A 14,256-nucleotide genomic window follows, 5' to 3' on the forward strand; every position below is an offset into this window, starting at 1 on the left:
CATATTGCTTCATGTGCTGCCTCCGAGGCTGCCATGTACTCCGCTTCACATGTAGATCCCGCCACGACGCTTTGCTTGCAACTGCACCAGCTTACTGCCCCACCATTCAAAATATACACGTATCCGGTCTGTGACTTAGAGTCATCCAGATCTGTGTCGAAGCTAGCGTCGATGTAACCCTTTACGACGAGCGCTTCGTCACCTCCATAAACGAGAAACATTTCCTTAGTCCTTTTTAGGTACTTCAGGATATTCTTGACCGTTGTCCAGTGTTCCTTGCCGGGATTACTTTGGTACCTTCCTACCAAACTTACGGCAAGGTTTACATCAGGTCTGGTACATAGCATGGCATACATAATAGAACCTATGGCTGAGGCATAGGGGATGACACTCATCTCTTCTATTTCTTCTGCCGTGGTCGGACATTGAGCTGAGCTCAATTTCATACCTTGTAACACAGGCAAGAACCCCTTCTTAGATTGATCCATATTGAACTTCTTCAATATCTTATCAAGGTATGTGCTTTGTGAAAGACATATGAGGCGTCTCGATCTATCTCTATAGATTTTGATGCCTAATATATAAGCAGCTTCTCCAAGGTCCTTCATTGAAAAACTTTTATTCAAGTAGGCCTTGATGCTGTCCAAGAGTTCTATATCATTTCCCATCAAAAGTATGTCATCCACATATAATATGAGAAATGCTACAGAGCTCCCACTCACTTTCTTGTAAACGCAGGCTTCTCCATAAGTCTGCGTGAACCCAAACGCTTTGATCATCTCATCAAAGCGAATGTTCCAACTCCGAGATGCTTGCACCAGCCCATAAATTGAGCGTTGGAGCTTGCACACCTTGTCAGCATTCTTAGGATCGACAAAACCTTCCGGCTGCATCATATACAATTCTTCCTTAAGGAAACCATTAAGGAATGCCATTTTGACGTCCATTTGCCATATTTCATAATCATAGAATGCGGCAATGGCTAACATGATTCGGACGGACTTCAGCTTCGCTACCGGTGAGAAAGTCTCATCGTAGTCAACCCCTTGAACTTGTCGATAACCCTTAGCGACAAGTCGAGCTTTATAGATGGTCACATTACCATCCGCGTCTGTCTTCCTCTTAAAGATCCATTTATTTTCTATGGCTCGCCGTTCAACGGGCAAGTCAGTCAAAGTCCATACTTCGTTTTCATACATGGATCCTATCTCGGATTTCATGGCTTCCAGCCATTTTTCGGAATCCGGGCCTGCCATCGCTTCTTCATAGTTCGAGGGTTCACCGTTGTCTAACAACATGATTTCCAAGACAGGTTTGCCGTACCACTCTGGTGCGGAACGTGTCCTTGTGGACCTTCGAATTTCAGTAGGAGCTTGGTCAGAAGTATCTTGATCATTATCATTAACTTCCTCTCTAGTCGGTGCAGGCACCTCAGGAACATTTTCTTGAGTTGCGCCATTTGCCGGTTCAAGAGGTAATACTTCATCAAGCTCCACTTTCCTCCCACTTACTTCTTTCGAGAGAAACTCTTTCTCTAGAAAGGACCCATTCTTGGCAACAACGATCTTGCCTTCGGATCTTAGGTAGAAGGTGTACCCAATAGTTTATTTAGGGTATCCTATGAAGACGCATTTTTCCGACTTGGGTTCGAGCTTCTCAGGTTGAAGTTTCTTCACATAAGCATCGCATCCCCAAACTTTTAGAAATGACAGCTTAGGTTTCTTCCCAAACCATAATTCATATGGTGTCGTCTCAACGGATTTCGATGGAGCCCTATTTAAAGTGAATGCGGCAGTCTCTAAAGCATAGCCCCAAAAAGATAGCGGTAAATCAGTAAGAGACATCATAGACCGCACCATATCCAATAGAGTGCGATTACGATGTTCGGACACACCGTTACGCTGAGGTGTTCCAGGCGGCGTGAGTTGTGAAACTATTCCACATTTTCTTAAGTGTGTGCCAAATTCGTGACTCAAGTATTCTCCTCCACAATCTGATCGTAGAAACTTGATTTTCCTGTCACGTTGATTCTCAACCTTACTCTGAAATTCCTTGAACTTTTCAAAGGTTTCAGACTTGTGTTTCATTAAGTAGACATATCCATATCTACTCAAGTCATCAGTGAGGGTGAGAACATAACGATAGCCACCGCGAGCCTCAACACTCATCGGACCGCACACATCTGTATGTATGATTTCCAATAAGTTGGTTGCTCGCTCCATTGTTCCTGAGAACGGAGTCTTGGTCATTTTACCCATGAGGCATGGTTCGCACGTGTCAAATGATTCATAATCAAGAGACTCTAAAAGTCCATCTGCATGGAGCTTTTTCATGCGTTTGACACCTATGTGACCAAGGCGGCAGTGCCACAAGTATGTGGGACTATCATTATCAACCTTACATCTTTTGGTACTCACATTATGAACATGTGTAGCATCACGTTCGAGATTCATAAAGAATAAACCATTCACCATAGGAGCATGACCATAAAACATATCTCTCATAAAAATGGAACAACCATTATTCTCAGATTTAAAAGGGTAGCCATCTCGAATTAAACGAGATCCCGATACAATGTTCATGCTCAAAGCTGGCTCTAAATAACAATTATTAAGGTTTAAAACTAATCCCGAAGGTAGATGCAGAGGCAGCGTGCCGACGGCGATCACATTGACCTTGGAACCATTCCCGACGCGCATCATCACCTCGTCCTTTGCCAGTTTCCGCTTATTCCGCAGCCCCTGCTTTGAGTTACAAATGTGAGCAACTGCACCGGTATCAAATACCCAGGAGCTACTACGGGCACCATTAAGGTACACATCAATTACATGTATATCACATATACCTTTTGTTTTGCCGGCCTTCTTATCCGCTAAGTACTTAGGGCAGTTCCGTTTTCCAGTGACCGCTTCCCTTGCAATAAAAGCACTCAGTCTCGGGCTTGGGTCCATTCTTTGGCTTCTTCCCGGCAGCTTGCTTGCCGGGCGCGGCAACCTCCTTGCCGTCCTTCTTGAAGTTCTTTTTACCCTTGCCTTTCTTAAACTTAGTGGTTTTATTGACCATCAACACTTAATGTTCCTTCTTGACTTCTACCTCCGCTGATTTCAGCATTGAGAACAACTCAGGAATGGTCTTTTGCATCCCCTGCATGTTGAAGTTCATCACGAAGCTCTTGTATCTTGGTGGAAGCGACTGGAGGATTCTGTCAATGACCGCATCATCCGGGAGATTAACTCCCAGCTGAGACAAGCGGTTATGCAACCCAGACATAGTGAGTATGTGCTCACTGACAGAACTATTTTCCTCCATCTTACAGCTGAAGAACTTATCGGAGACTTCATATCTCTCGATCCGGGCATGAGCTTGAAAAACCATTTTCAGCTCTTCGAACATCTCGTATGCTCCATGTCTCTCAAAACGTTTTTGGAGCCCCGGCTCTAAGCTGTAAAGCATGCCGCACTGAACAAGGGAGTAGTCGTCAACACGTGTCTGCCAAGCGTTCATAACGTCTTGGTTCTGTGGGACGGGTGGATCACCTAGCAGTGCTTCTAGGACATAATCTTTCTTGGCAGCTATGAGGATGATCCTCAGGTTCCGGACCCAGTCCGTATAGTTGCTGCCATCGTCTTTCAGCTTGGTTTTCTCTAGGAACGCGTTGAAGTTGAGGACTACGTTGGCCATTTTATCTACAAGACATATTGCAAAGATTTTAGACTAAGTTCATGATAATTAAGTTCATCTAATCAAATTATTAATGAACTCCCACTTAGATTAGACATCCCTCTAGTCATCTAAGTATTACATGATCCGAGTTAACTAGACCGTGTCCGATCATCACGTGAGACGGACTAGTCAACGTCGGTGAACATCTTCATGTTGATCGTATCTTCTATACGACTCATGCTCGACCTTTCGGTCTCCTGTGTTCCGAGGCCATGTCTGTACATGCTAGGCTCGTCAAGTCAACCTAAGTGTTTGCATGTGTAAATCTGTCTTACACCCGTTGTATGTGAACGTCTGAATAAAACACCCGATCATCACGTGATGTTTTGAAACAGCGAACTGTCGCAATGGTGCACAGTTAGGGGGAACACTTCTTGAAATTATTATGAGGGATCATCTTATTTACTACCGTCGTTCTAAGTAAACAAGATGCAAAACATGATAAACATCTCATGCAATCAAATAATAAACGTGACATGATATGGCCAATATCACATAGCTCCTTTGATCTCCATCTTGGGGCTCCATGATCATCTTGTCACCGGCTTGACACCATGATCTCCATCATCGTGTCTCCATGAAGTTGCTCGCCAACTATTACTTCTACTACTATGGCTAACGCGTTTAGCAATAAAGTAAAGTAATTTACATGGCGATTCTTGATGACACGCAGGTCATATAAAAGAATAAAGACAACTCCTATGGCTCCTGCCGGTTGTCATACTCATCGACATGCAAGTCGTGATTCCTATTACAATAGCATGAACATCTCATACATCACATATAGATCATTCATCATTCATCACAACTTTGGCCATATCATATCACAACCCACTTGCTGCAAAAACAAGTTAGACGTCCTCTAATTGTTGTTGCAAGTTTTACGTCGCTGAATTAGGGTTCTAGCAAGAACGTCTTCTTACCTACGTTAAAGCCACAATGTGATTTGTCAACTTCTATTTACCCTTCATAAGGACCCTGTTCATCGAATCCGCTCCAACTAAAGTGGGAGAGACAGACACCCGCCAGCCACCTTATGCAACTAGTGCATGTTAGTCGGTGGAACCGGTCTCACGTAAGCGTACGTGTAAGGTTGGTCCGGGCCGCTTCATCCCACAATACCGCTGAAGCAAGACAAGACTAGTAACGGCAAGAAAGTTGACAAATCCACGCCCACAACTAATTGTGTTCTACTCACGCAAGAAGAACTACGCATAGACCTAGCTCATGATGCCACTGTTGGGGGAACGTTGCAGAAAACAAAAATTTTCCTACTCGTTTCACCAAGATCATCTAGGAGTTCATCTAGCAACGAGTCATCTAATGCATCTACATACCTTTGTAGATTGCGCACGGAAGCGTTCAAAAGAACGGTGATGATGTAGTCGTACTCGACGTGATCCAAATCACCGATGACCAGCGCCGAACGGACGGCACCTCCGCGTTCAACACACGTACGGGACGGGAGACGTCTCCTCCTTCTTGATCCAGCAAGGGGGGAGGAGAGGTTGATGAAGATCCAGCAGCACGACGGCATGGTGGTGGATGCAGGGCGTTACAGAAGCAGGGCTTCGCCAAGACTACGAGGGAGAGACGTAACGGGGGGGAGATGGAGGCGCCAGGGGCTGGTCTGAAATCCCTCCTCTTCCCCCCACTACATATAGGGGTGCCATGGGGGGGGGCGCCGGCCCTAGTAGATGAGATCTACTAGGGGGGGCGGCGGCCAAGGGGAGGTTTCCCTCCCCCCAAGGCACCTAGGGGTGCCTTCCACCACATGGACTCTTCCATGGTGGAAACCCTAGGCGCATGGGCCTATAGGGGCGGGTGCCCCAGCCCACTATGGGATGGGTTCCCTCCTATTTCAGCCCATGGGGCCCTCCGGGATAGGTGGCCCCACCCGGTGGACCCCCGGGACCCTTCCGGTGGTCCCGGTACAATACCGATAACCCCGAAACTTGTCCCGATGCCCGAAACAGCACTTCCTATATATAATTCTTTACCTCTGGACCATTCCGGAACTCCTCGTGACGTCCGGGATCTCATCCGGGACTCCGAACAACATTCGGGTTACTGCATATACATATCTTCACAACCCTAGCGTCACCGAACCTTAAGTGTGTAGACCCTACGGGTTCGGGAGACAAGCAGACATGACCGAGACGACTCTCCAGTCAATAACCAACAGCGGGATCTAGATACCCATGTTGGCTCCCACATGCTCCACGATGATCTCATCGGATGAACCACGATGTCGAGGATTCAATCAACCCCGTACGCAATTCCCTTTGTCAATCGATATGTTACTTGCCCGAGATTCGATCGTCGGTATCCCAATACCTCGTTCAATCTCGTTACCGACAAGTCACTTTACTCGTACCATAATGCATGATCCCGTGACCAGACACTTGGTCACTTTGAGCTCATTATGATGATGCATTACCGAGTGGGCCCAGCGATACCTCTCCGTCATATGGAGTGACAAATCCCAGTCTTGATCCATGTCAACCCAACAGGCACTTTTGGAGATACCCGTAGTCTACCTTTATAGTCACCCAGTTACGTTGTGAAGTTTGGTATACCCAAAGCACTCCTATGGTATCCGGGAGTTACACGATCTCATGGTCTAAGGAAAAGATACTTTGACATTGGAAAACTCTAGCAAATGAACTATACGATCTTGTGCTATGTTTAGGATTGGGTCTTGTCCATCACATCATTCTCCTAATTTTTTATACTTTAATTTGCTCAGGGGGTTTGGGTGTCTTAATATTGCTTTTGTTAACCACAGTTGAAGCTTTAGCATGATCCTTTATTCTAATAGGGAAAGGTGGTTTCTCAATATAAGCAGTAGGAACAACAGGATCATTATAAGTGATAGTCTTTTCTTCAACTTTAATAGGTGCAACTACTTTTACTTCAATGGGAGGATTATATTTACACCACTTCTCCTTAGGGAGATCAACATGAGTAGCAAAGGATTCACGGAAAGAAGCTACTATCTCAGAGTCAAGTCCATATTTAGTGCTAAATTCACGAAAAGCATCGGTATCCATAAAAGATTTAACACAATCAAACTTAGGTGTTATACCTGACTCCTTACCTTCATCGAGGTCCCAATCTTCAGAGTTGCATTTAATTCTCTCCAATAAATCCCATTTGAATTCAATAGTCTTCATCATAAAATAACGAGTACAAGAAGTATCGAGCATGGAGAGATTAATAAGAGAAAGCCGAGCATAAAAAATTTGAATAATCATTTCTCTCTAGAGCTCATGATTGGGGCATGAATATAACATTGACTTAAGCCTCCCCCAAGCTTGAGCGACGCTTTATCCTTCGCGAGGCCAAAAATTATATATATAATTACGATCATGATGAACAAGATGCATAGGATAAAACTTCTGATGAAATTCCAATTTCAATCGTTTGTAGTTCCATGATCCCATATCATCACATAGCCTAAACCATGTCAATGCCTCTCCCTTCAATGATAAAGGGAAGACCTTCTTCTTGATAACATCCTCAGGCATACATGCAAGCTTAAATAATCCACAAACTTCATCCACATAGATCAGGTGCAAATCGGTATGCAATGTTCCATCACCTGTGAAAGGATTAGCTAGTAGTTTCTCTATCATACCCGAAGGGATTTCAATGTAAACATTTTCAGTAGGTTCAGTAGGTTGAGGAGCAACTATTTGCTCTACTGGTCGGGGTGAAGATACCCCGAACAAGCCCCTCAAAGGATTATGTTCCATAGTAACAAGTGACAGTAAATTTCAGCACACTATATAAAATTTTCCATACCAAATTCCACCTACGAAAGGCGCTTCACTCCCCGGAAATGGCACTAGAAAAGAGTCTTGATGACCCACAAGTGTAGGGGATCTATCGTAGCCTTTTCGATAAGTAAGAGTGTCAAACCCAACGAGGAGCAGAAGGAAATGATAAGCAGTTTTCAGCAAGGTATTCTCTGCAAGCACTGAAATTATCGGTAACAGATAGTTGTGTCATAGGATAAATTGTAACGAGCAACAAGTAATGAAAGTAAATAAGGTGCAACAAGATGGCCCAATCCTTTTTGTAGCAAAGGACAAGCCTGGACAAACTCTTATATGAAGGAAAGCGCTCCCGAGGACACATGGGAATTATCGTCAAGCTAGTTTTCATCACGCTCATACGATTTGCATTCGGTACTTTGATAATTTGATATATGGGTGGACCGGTGCTTGGGTACTGTCCTTACTTGGACAAGCATCCCACTTATGATTAACCCCTATTGCAAGCATCCGCAACTACAACAGAAGTATTAAGGTAAACCTAACCATAGCATGAAACATATGGATCCAAATCAGCCCCTTACGAAGCAACGCATAAACTAGGATTTAAGCTTCTGTCACTCTAGCAACCCATCATCTACTTATTACTTCCCAATGCCCTCCTATAGGCCCAAACAATGGTGAAGTGTCATGTAGTCTACGTTCACATGACACCACTAGAGGAAAGACAAAATACATCTCATCAAAATATCGAACGAATACCAAATTCACATGACTACTTATAGCAAGACTTCTCCCATGTCCTCAGGAACAAACGTAACTACTCACAAAGCATATTGATGTTCATAATCAGAGGGGTATTAATATGCATAGTGGATCTGAAGATATGATCTTCCACCAAGTAAACCAACTAGCATTAACTACAAGGAGTAATCACCACAACTAGCAACCCACAGGTACCAATCTGAGGTTTGGATACAAAGATTGGATACAAGAGATGAACTAGGGTTTGAGATGAGATGGTGCTGGTGAAGATGTTGATGGAGATTGACCCCCTCCCGATGAGAGGATCGTTGGTGATGACGATGGTGATGATTTCCCCCTCCCGGAGGGAAGTTTCCCCGGCAGAACAGCTCTGCCGGAGCCCTAGATTGGTTCCACCTCGTGGTGGCGGAGTTTCATCCTGTGAGCTTGCTTATGATTTTTTCCTCAACGAAAGACTCCATATAGCCAAAGATGGGCATCAGAGGGCCACCAGGGGGCCCATGAGGCAGGGGGCGTGCCCAGGGGGGTAGGGCGCGCCCCCACCCTCGTGGATGGTGGGTGGCCCCCCTCTGGTACTTTCTTCACTCAGTATTTTTTATATATTCTGAAAATAACTCCTATGGAGTTTCAGGAATTTTGGAGATGTGCAGAATAGGTATCTAATATTTGCTCCTTTTCCAGCCCAGAATTCCAGCTACTGGCATTCCCCCTCTTCATGTATACCTTGTAAAATAAGAGAGAATGGGCATAAGTATTGTGACATAATGTGTAATAACAACCCATAATGCAATAATTATCGATATAAAAACATGATGCAAAATGGACATATCAACGTGTAGGTTGAGCACTTGACCGTTACCGTGTGTGTTCCGTCGTGTGCTCGGACATGCATGCATTAGGGCATGGTGCGTGTTTTTGCGTCCATGTGTACGTGTGATTGTTGCATGCATGCACGAGGTTGTAGTCCCTCACATTCACATGTTCATAAGGCAATGCTTTGTCAAAACGTTGCATGCAAGGTTTAATCATTCGTTGTTCACGCATACATTCCCGATATTAATACATTGGTAATATAAAGACAATTTCTTGAGGAAAACAAGCCCACGAATTGAGTACAAAGGGGACTAATAAGCCAGGACGGAGGGAGTACCAGTAGTGAACCGGAAGGAGGGAGTAGGTACTAGTAGTACTATGTAACAACGTGCAGTAACAAAATTCCTCTATGCGCATCCTGTCACGTGTCATGCAAGAAAATAGAGATAAGTACAAGTGAGACTCAGGAATGGTCATACACATAAGGGGAGTACGTGTAGGGGCTACCAAGGAGCAGTCAAATCACACAGTAAGTTAGTCGGAAGAAGCAACCACCATTTCACTCTTCAATGACACGTACGCAATATAAAATGGTTGATATGGAGAGAAAAAGAAAACCACTATATATACACTAGCAGGAGCCTAATCTACAAGCCTGCTTGCTTGGGTTGCTCTCTTCACAAGCATAGAACGACGGTGGCCACACCGCTGGTCGAATATCCGGCCTGATCTTGCTGCCGGGGAAGGGAACAATGTTCTGCGTAGACGCGGTCGACATCGGCGAGGGAGAAAACCCGCAGTCAGTGCGTCCCAATTGGGGGTCCCCGTGGTATGGGTTGATGTCGCGTCCCAACCGCCCTTCTAGCTACAACCCGACGTCCCAGGTAGATCTTCCTTTTGGAGCCGGTTTGCTCCACTGCCACAGCTCTCCACGTAGGTCCATCTCCATGTCGATCTTTCTCTACTTCTACTGGCTTCTATTAGTGAAGAGTTTATGCCTCATGAACTAGTGCCAGTACTATTATTCTAATCACACTTGTTCAATATCTTTGCCATCAGGGATGCTCAGCTCGATTTTAGTGGAACTGCACAAAAGCATCATATGATCCGAGGGTGCCAGCCGTCTTTCGTTCGACAGGTTCTACCTAGCCAGGAAATTAAATCTTGTTTAGGGTTTAGGGTTTAAGTCGTAGTGACCCCATCAATAGTTTTTCTTTTGTACACGCTCTCACAACTTTTTGTCTTTAGTTGTGAAGTAAATATTGGCTATGATCTGTGAATCATTGAGATGCATCAGCATGAGTGTTAGTTTTCCTTTGTATTTGATGGAATGTTGTAACGGGCAACCTTGGAGTAGGAATGAAAATGGAGTGGAGAGTTTCCGTTTTTTCGGAGAAAAACTGGAAACAGAGAGAAACCAATGTTTCGTTTCGTTGTATCGCGCCATCGAGCAGAACCAACATTTAAATCACGTATGTCACGTTCGTGTCTCACCCTCCTCCACGGCTCCACCACACACGGTCGCTCGACATGCCACTCACCGCAAACTGAGTATACGATAACTTTCCCGCCTGCTTGTCGATGGATCGCGCCATGGAGTACTAGCACTAATGGAAGAGATTGACGAGTTGGGGGAGGACAACTAGCTGTAGCACAGACTCCCAAGAACTTTTTACATGCATGTTGTGGCCGGCTATTGCGACCTTTGAACACGGAGCAGTCGCGTGCATCGGGAAGCGGCGCGGGCGACGCTCTCTTGGCCGGCGCCAGTGAGAGGTCGCGTCCGCTCTGGCCCGGCATGAATGCGGCACTAACTGTTTCGGGCAGGAAGCACGTGCAGGTGATGAAGAGGGTTCGGGTTGGTCAGGAGTGGGCGTGGCAGCGGTTCGGATGCCCGCAAACAAGGGATGATGTACATTAATATTGCTGCGTATATAATTAACAACGTAAATAATGTGCCAGTTGGACAAATATGATTGGAGATGGAGATGGAGATGGAGATGGAATTTTACGTAAACATGAATATGCATGTCTATGTATATGTGTGTGTGCGCGACGACTCTCGTGACCTGGAAGCGGGGGGCATGTTTTTGATCAAGTTTTCTTTCTTGGTACGTTAAAAAATTGTCTGCCAGTTTTCGTTTCTTTTTTTGGGAACACGTGTATTCTATTTAAAACCACTTCTATGGAGAGATTTTTTTACTCCATTGTATATATAGCCTCTTGTTTGATAGGGTTTCTCGCAACTTGCTCTCTCACCCTCTCCATATCAAAACAAGATGATTGTGTCCACTCTATCTCTCTCCTCACCGGTGGTCACAGATCCAGCCGAATCCCGTCCGGTACGGGAGGTGAGGAGGTGCAACATTGACGTTGTCGCCGTCGGCGATGGAGGAAGCCGATGCGCACTGTCCTCTCGGAGCCGGCACTAGCGTGAACGAATCTACTCCGTGCCCTTGTTCACTGCCGTCGTGTGGGCAGATCCCGCCCGCCCGCCTAAGCGACATCTCTCCCACCTGAGGTATAACTTCTTGTACTGGTACAGCTCCCCAGGTTGATGCATGCGGGTTTTCTTCTATGTGACTACTCCCCAGAAACCCATGTATAGTAGCTAGGGTTCGTCGGCTGGTCCAACATCACCTACTATTATAGAGGAATTGTCACGCGAAAAGTTTTCCTGGTTTATGCCTCGGTGGAGGTATACATGTTGTTTCGACAAAAAGTACATGGTGGTTGTGCGGTCATTGTCCATATGCTCCTATTGCTGCTGCTAATCTAATACTATCACTGGTTAAATGGAGAAATGTTTTTTTCTCGGGTATCCTGGTTTAGTTCAGATCAAGATAATCATGATTCTTCTGTTTGTCGGTGTACTTCTCATTAATTTTTATGGACAATTGAGATGTCGCTGTTAATCTTGTACCACTGCCAAAACAAAGTAACAACACTATATCCTTTTTTATATTTTTGCAAACAACGATGCATATCTCCATACCCGGGCATGTCTTCCTCAATTTTAGTGGAACTGCACAAAATTGGATAGCCATTGTTGTTCCGCCTCACTGTCCTCTGCCACGTAGTTCTTCCTTCCTCGAGCTTGATTACTGAGAAGAAACAGACCACAGTGAGGATTTATCAAACTTCATAGGTGCCTCACCCAAACTTGATGCCAAATGCATGATGCATCACCACGATGACCTACCAATGCTCATGGTTGCACCTCATGGTTGCATTGGCTGGTGAAGCTGATCGATTTCCGATGAAAAACAAGCTGTCTTCCATCAATGCTCTTTGCTTGTTACCCACAAAGATGATATCCTTCATCAGTTCACCTTGGTTGCATTGGAGACGTAGTCGTCTTTCACGTTGGTGCAATTTTATCACACAATTGGCTATGAACCAAATGTTTCCTCAAAGAAGGATCGACATTGGTACTAAGAGCATAAGTTTTGTATTGATTTCTAAGCCTTCTCACAACTTTGTCTTCAACTCCCCTGTAATTTTATTTGTCCAGCTATTAACTTTGATTAAAAAAATGGTGTGGACTAAAAACCCGTATGGACATAATAGCCCTCCATTTTTATTTACTCTGCATATTAGATTTGACTGAAGTCAAACTTTCTAAAGTTTGACCAAGTTTAGGCCGAACACAACAAACCATAATTATTGAGAGAGGGAAAACTGTACATACTCTCAAACCTCTCTGATATTTGAAATTAAAATTCTTTATTTGTACACACTCTCACACGTTTCTGATAATTTGGCGCATATGTGGTTGTTCACTTAAGGGAGGGTAGTGTACCACACGTGAAGGACAGGAAGTGCGACCAGGACGCGTGGATCGTTAGTTCATCGAAAGTAGTAGTTTTCTTCACTGGTACATTAAATAAAGAGTTTCGTTTCGTACTTACACAATTTAAAACGATTTTTATGGAGAGAATAAGAAAACCACTCCATTATATATTAGTAGTATACACGAGTACTATATGGACGCAGCTTCATTGACTTAGTGCACCTGCCTTTGGGTGTATGACAGGTGGGCCCAAAATGTGGCTGGCCCACCTGTCATACAGCCAAAGGCAGGTGCAGTCAAGGTACCAGAGCTCAATCCGTAATACAATATATATGTAGTACTATATAAGCTGGAGCCTCATCGCTTGTTTGCTAGGATTTGCACTCTCCACACTCTCGCCACACTACATATATATACACTCTGGAGGCTCAGCATTCCTTTGCTAGGGTTTTCTATATTCACAGTCTCTCATCCTCTTCACTAGATCTAAACAAGACTGCATTGTCCACTATCTCTCTCTCCCCCTCATAGCTAGTGAAGGAGGCGTCCAGATCCCATCGTACCAGGAAGGGGAGGAGGTGTAGCGTTCACTCTATCGCCTTCGGCGAGGGAGGCAATCCAATGCCTACTGCACTATTCTCTTTCACCCAGCGCCTCTGCGGGACGGTCACCGGCCCCTTCTTCCTCACTGTCGTATGTAGTATGGGTATTAGTTTCTTTGAAACTGTCATCGCTCTAGCTCCATGTGGATCTTTTTCGATTCTGTAGTCGAATCTAGGTCTTGGTTCAAAGAGGAAAGAAGGGTGCGGTGGGGTGGAGCATGAATCTTGGACATGGTTCAATGAGGAAAGGAGGGAGCGAAATTAGTATAGACTGGCTATCCTGCCGCTTTGTTGGTCGAAAAGGGAAAAAGGGGTAACCTAGTACACACAACTGTAAGGAACCTACCTCTTTGTTGAAAAAGGAAAGGAACTCGGGGGTCGGGTAGTTTGTGCAGGACTAGATTTGCTGCCCTCACATAGGAAAAAGGTTCAAAGAGAACAAATATGGGAATAACGCAGATATGCTGATTGGCAACATACTCTACATCACATATTTATACGTGTGGACGCACATGGTGCTGGCATGTCCCATGTCCCATGTCTCATACAACTATTTTGCTGTTGTTAATCTAACAATGACACTGGTAAATTGAAGCAATGCCATTGTTAAAAGTAAATTACATTTTTAATGAGTGTTATTTTAAGAGAATTTCTCTGTTAATATGACTCAATGCAACCATTTTAGAAATGCTACTGTCCTATACTTTGTTTTCCATCAAGATAAGGTAGATGCTTCTTTTTGTAGCTGCATGTTTCACCCCCCTTTATTGTCCAGTAATTG

This window comes from Triticum urartu, chromosome 1A (assembly GCF_056163025.1).
Source record: "Triticum urartu cultivar PI428250 chromosome 1A, HENAU_Tu73, whole genome shotgun sequence".
In the NCBI taxonomy this organism is placed as follows: Eukaryota; Viridiplantae; Streptophyta; class Magnoliopsida; order Poales; family Poaceae; genus Triticum; species Triticum urartu.